We start from the raw sequence: 6,233 nt of genomic DNA, 5'->3' as shown, positions 1-6,233 counted from the left end.
AATCGGGTGCACAATCTTAGTGAGTCCCCGGACAAGGCACTTCAGGGATTGCAACAGAACCGGGTAAGTAAATGTGCCCCATTATTGCTTAAATTGTTAAATTGGGTAAGCATTAAAGGCCATAATTAGAAACAGGATACAAGGTGCTGATATAATGCTTATACCTTCCAATTACAGTATAGCTCAGATATGGATAGCTACTAGTTCAATTAAAAACAATAATGGAGGCATGGATACATTTAGGTGAAAGTTGCAATTTCTCTGTACCAGTACCTTTGGCGGAAACTGATAGTCCAACATATGCATTGCCTTGTTTATATATTTGGATAAATGTTTATTTGAGAACTTGTTGGGATTCTCCTCTGTTTTGGAACCACTAGGGCTCTCCAAAACCATCCTGACACATGGAAAGGATGTCTGTCAAATTTGGCTTCTAAGAGGCCAACGTCCCTCTTTCCGTTCTGAGCCCTACTGCGGGAGAAATAGTTCTAAACATTTTTGGGGGTTGTTTCAAATAAGTTATATGAATTGTATATAAATAAATTGAGTGTGTATATAAATTAGCAGGGCACATTTTTAATGTTCATCTAAGGCAGCAATGAGGCTACAATCGGCCTTATCTGTAGGAAGAGTTACATAAAGTAAAATCAGAAAGTATTGTTTTTCAGGTCCTAAAGATTGGGAGAAAGGAAGGTATTCCTTTATCAAATCTAAATACCTGCTAGTGGGGGGTGTAGAGAAGAAAGTGAAAATCCATGAAAATTCTAATTAAAGGGGTTGTCCACTTTCAGCATATAATTGATATGGTATGTGTAAGGAAAGGATGTAAAATTTTCAATACACATTCTGTATCAATTCTGTCAGGGTCGTGAGTATGTGGACCACGGCAGAAGATGGTACAAGCCGACACCTGGGACTGGAGTCTAAGTAGCACCTGATCTTCACAAGAGCCCGCCGCAAAGCGGGATGATCTTGCTGCGGCGGGGTACCACCAGGTCGTTCCACAGGTGCGACTAGCCTGCAGTGGTAGCCAAGGTAGCGAAGCAGGAGACAGTAGGACTCACGTCATGAACCTGGAGCTGACACATCGGACATGAACACAGGACCGCTGGAGACACAGGACAGAGACACAGGACAGCTAGAGACACAGGACCAATGGAGACACAGGAACACAGAGTAACACTGGTAACGCTGGAGGCACAGGGACACGGAGGAACACAGATAACGCTGGAGACACAGGAACACGGAGGAACACTGGTAACACTGGAGGCACAGGAACACGGAGGGCTTTCTCTTCATAGGAATGGCTTGAAGATCCAGCAAGGGTCACAGGAAGGGGAAGGAACTTACGGCAGGCCAGCGCCAATTATCGTCTCGCTGGCCCTTTAAATCTTTGGGAGCCAGCATACGCATGCCCTCGGAGTCCCAGAGAGACCACCATTGCAGCCAGGGGAGATAAGTTCTGCCAGGCTCTGGGGGCATGCGGAGGGACACGGGTGCACCCACGATCCGGGACAGGGATCGCTGGAGCACCCATGACAAATTCCTCACTATTTTCGAGATCTCTGCTTGCTGTCCTAAAGAAAGCTTCTATGTTTACTTCCTATGGATAGATCTATATCGTTATATCACACAGCTTTGATTCAGGACATTCATACGATTGCTTCAGATTTGCAGAGTGTTCAGAAATCTGTGAATGCACTTAATTATTCACTTAATCATAATAATGGGGCACTTTTACTTACCCATCCGGAGGAGTTCACAGCATTGTCCGATGATAATGCACTCTGCTGCGATTCACTAAGATCGTGCGCCCAATATCCTGCATGTGTCGCTTCCCCGCTCAGGTCCGGCAGAATTCACTTTCTTCTTCGTTAGACAATGTAAGTGCATTGTCTTGCCACACAATTTAAAAGTTAAATCCAGCGCTCAGTCTGAATCAGTTAGATCGTCCGACGGCATGCCCCCAAATGTGTGGCATCAAGCCAGCGCAGCTGCGGAAGAAAACGATTGCGTGCGACACAATCCTAGTGCAGACACCTGTTAAATCCCTGTCCAAGCATGTGCAAAGTCCGACGAAAGTGCAGCGCGTGACCCGTAGTAAATGAGCACCAATGTGCCCAAAGCTATGGTTTGTGGTATGATAGGAAACCTCTTGAGTGAAGACCTTAGCCTTGGGTGACAAGAAATCATGAAAGCAGCATGGCCAAAAAATTATGGATTCTCAATTTTGTCAGAAATTATGGACTAAACTGTAGAAATTTGGCTCTTGGAAAGTTTAAAGGCCTTCAGGATACCTTCAATCAAGCTGACAATAGAGATTCCTGTATGGTCAGCACCACCTACCCCAGTGTACAAAGTAATAACGCGTGGACAACTTGAAATGGACAATGACACATCTGTGATCAAACACACTCCTTCTGCAGGATAAATTTGTCATTTGTGGAAATCTATTGACCCCAATTACTGTAAAATTCTTCATCAAGAGTGACTGTGTTCCTGTACACCCGGATAGCTGGAGGATGTAGACAGCTGCTATGAATTCTGGGATCTATCTAGTCTAGCTGTGAAGACTTTTTACAGGATGGAAACAGATATTCCATGGAGAAGGACCAAGAATATGTGCTTTGGGGTATCCCTGTTTACTTGGCAACAGCAAGTACAGGGCCATGCATGTCTAAACAGGGGACTAATGATGACCATGAAGAAGACATGATAACAGCCAACATTAGAACTTGACCAGTGGACATTGTGTAACATGATTTAGATAATATAGAAGCTACTGTCACGGCTTTAGTTAAGAAAATACCACCACTTACAAATGAGTTGGACAGATTATTCAGTAGGGATAGTAGGAGATTTATAGAATTGGAAAAATTGGTCAGTAAAAATATTGCCAATTAAAAAAAAAAATTGTAAAAAGTTTCCAGGAGCCCTGATGAAGCTTTCCATTTTGTTTGTCTGTTTTGTGAATCAATTCTGGTTAGAACCGATTCAAGTGGGGGGTGTAGGCATATATTTTATATTATTTACATTTTGGTATGCATTGATCTGACCCAGAAGGATGTACTATTACAACTGGAGACATCTTTTGCTTTGGTTAACAATGAATGGCTATTTATGCTAATTACTCATGTATTTCATCTGAAGATAAGAATAGAAAAGATCAGATATTGCAAGTATCTCTTATAAATGCTCTAGACTTGGGGTTACATGTGCAAATGTTATCTCTAGACAAACCTAGAGCACAGCATTTCAGGTACTTGTGTAGCTGATGCCTGTGTCTCACACATGTGTATAGTAGGACATGTCAGTTACTTGTATAACTGATGACTGTGTCTCACAGATGTGTATATGAGGAGAGAGCATGTCAGGTACTTGTGTAGCTGATGTCTGTGTCTCTAACATCTGTATAGGAGCACAGAGCATGTCAGGTTTTTGTCCATGTTTCCTCATATGCGTGCATACAGCGATATAATGACAAACATATCATGTGATTTTGATATACATGAGGCGCCAGTCTTCCGCACACTGTATGGAGAAGGAAACGATGTAGCCTCTTCAAGGCAGTGTTGGAGATGTTGTTGTCTTGTAGGTCAAACCATGAAGATGACATCCTGCATAGCTTCAGAATATGACACTAAGTTATAACAATCCATAACAAATGTTAACTCTTTCTTGAATAACTTTAACCAGAACACATAGCTATATCCATAACAGTCCCCCCTTTGAAGATATTCAAGACCTATCTTTTAACCTAACAATCTGTCCCAAAGTGCGGATCTCCTCTTCACCAGGTGGGAAACAACCTATCCCTAGTGGATAGCCTCCTTCTTACTGGACTTGCACAGAGGGAAGTCAGATTCTATCTATGCCTTCAGGGGTTCACATATGTTGGATGGATGGCGTTGTAGACATCACCTTGGGCTTTTGACTCCATACTCCAGACTTCATCCTCTTGGGGCATAACATATATATTATCACTGGCCTTAGACGTTAACTTCTTAACACAACGTATGACCAAAATGTAATGAAAAACAGAATAATAGAAAGAATAATAAGGACACACAAGAGAACCAATCATAATCATTTAAGGGATGACTGCCAACCACTCCGCCATCCATACTTAAGAATCACATGAGTGGTCAATACTAGAGTTTACTTTTTTCCCTACAAAGTTTATTAGTCCCTATCAAATTTTTAATCAGGCCTAAAAGCAACAAAACTTGACTTGAATAAATCCAATTAGGTCATCCTTCTAGCTTTACTTAGATGCTTGTTGTCAGCAGAACCGGGAAGGCATCATCATATCCAGGGTCATCGCTCTTCCACATGTATCTTTATCACTAAACAATCTCCAGGTTGAAACTAATGAGATCCTAACAGATTATCTATAATGAAAGAGAAAACTCAAAAACATACTTTAGTATAGTGCATGTGTAAGGTTATCATGTAGTCTGTAAGTCTCCTAAACTGCTTTTAGAGCAACTGCACATAACAACATCCTAACCTAGGACCCAGACCAAATAAAATCTCATAGGGACTCAATCCTATCTTTTTGGTGGCCTATATATTACCGGAAGGGCTAATGGTCCAGGGTTTCCCGACTCCACCATTGCCTTTTGGATCATTGTTTTCAAAGTCCCAATCAACCCTCTAAATCTTCATGCTACTTTGTGGATGGTGTAGGACAGTGATAGCAAACCTTTTAGTGTCCGAGTGCCCAAACTGAACCCAAAATGCCCCTTATTTATTGCGAGGTGCCAACCAAAAATTAAAGAAGTAACTTACTGCTCCATGTTCAACAACTTCATATTTGCCTCCTGAGGACATCAACACAGTAGAAAGATGGAACATTTTCATAATTTTAGCTTCTTTCCAGTGTCCCTCCTTACACAGAGAAAAGTGGGATCAGTAGGAGGTGCTCCAAAGAAAATTTGGCCCTGTCTACTCATTCTCCCTCTTCCTACAGTCCCAAGTAGTGAAGTAAGTATGAAAATATGACTGAAAGCAGCATCTTTTAAGTTGCTTGGAACTGGTGAGCTGGGGCGAAGTCCCAGGTGCCCACAGAAAGGGCTCAGAGTGCCGCCTCTGGCACCCGTGCCATAGGTTTGCCACCACTGGTGTAGGATGTTAACTGCTTAATAGATCCATAAAACATAACTTATCTTGAGAAGTGTATACCTTTGAGCACTTCTGGTAACTCATACTTGTAGACCAATTTTTTTTACAAAGGCTTCTTTGTTCTAGCTTTTGGCCAACATGAAAATAAATTAATGTGCTCCAAAATGTACTTATATGCTTTCACCAGAACATGGTCAATACTTGTCTTCTCTCTGGAAAAGGTATATAAAGTCCTGAGGTATCCCAGGGTTGCACCTTCACAGTCTGTAGCACAGAGGCCACTACACCAAATAATGGAGCACCTGGAGGTATTAAACTGGTGGGTATAACCATAATAGGTTGTAAAGTTATAGGTAAGCAAAGCCCATTGTCCACAGATCAGAGTGGCACCTTTTCGTGGCTGCATCTTCTGTTCTTCTTTCGCCACTTGTCTCTGCAGGACCTGTAGCATGTTAGGACTTACCAAAGTAGACGTTTCCTCAACTGGAAACATAGTTATGGTGGCGCCTAAGGGTACAGACATTCTGACAGCTTCCTTGGCTGCTCTATCTGCTAAGTCATTCCCTTGTGTTTCTGTTCACGTTGGTTTGTGCCTTGCTCTTAACAATAGCTACTACTGTTAGCTATAGTAGCCTCTCCAAAAGTATCTTAACCAGGTCTGCACTTTTCACTAGGTGCCTGCTTCTGGTGTGATGAGCGCTCTGGCTTTTCACGTCGTTGCTCTCAGGAGCTGTTCCAAAGCAAACCTTAAATCTGTGCTATCTGACTTACACTACCCTAAGTTAAGTGACATACTTCTTCCAATACTTTCAGATCTGTCCCACTTCTTGTGCTAATATGTAATGGAAGTGCTTCTGTTTCTAATACTTGGTACCTTGTCGTGTTGTGCAATGATACCATATAACATCTTAATAATATTTATCTTCATAATAATACCTGGAACCATCCACAAAGAGTACAACGTCTCCAGGGCCATGTGGACCACACAATTGTGGTCTTCCGGGAAAGAAAGAAATTGAACCAAATACTTGGGTCTTCTCCCCCCTTGCTCCAAAGGCAGTAAGTCAACCGGATACATAAATAGTAAATAACCTGCTCAGAAATAAAAA

Source organism: Engystomops pustulosus, chromosome 4 (assembly GCF_040894005.1).
Source record: "Engystomops pustulosus chromosome 4, aEngPut4.maternal, whole genome shotgun sequence".
Taxonomy (NCBI): Eukaryota; Metazoa; Chordata; class Amphibia; order Anura; family Leptodactylidae; genus Engystomops; species Engystomops pustulosus.
This window is presented reverse-complemented; position numbering follows the sequence as displayed.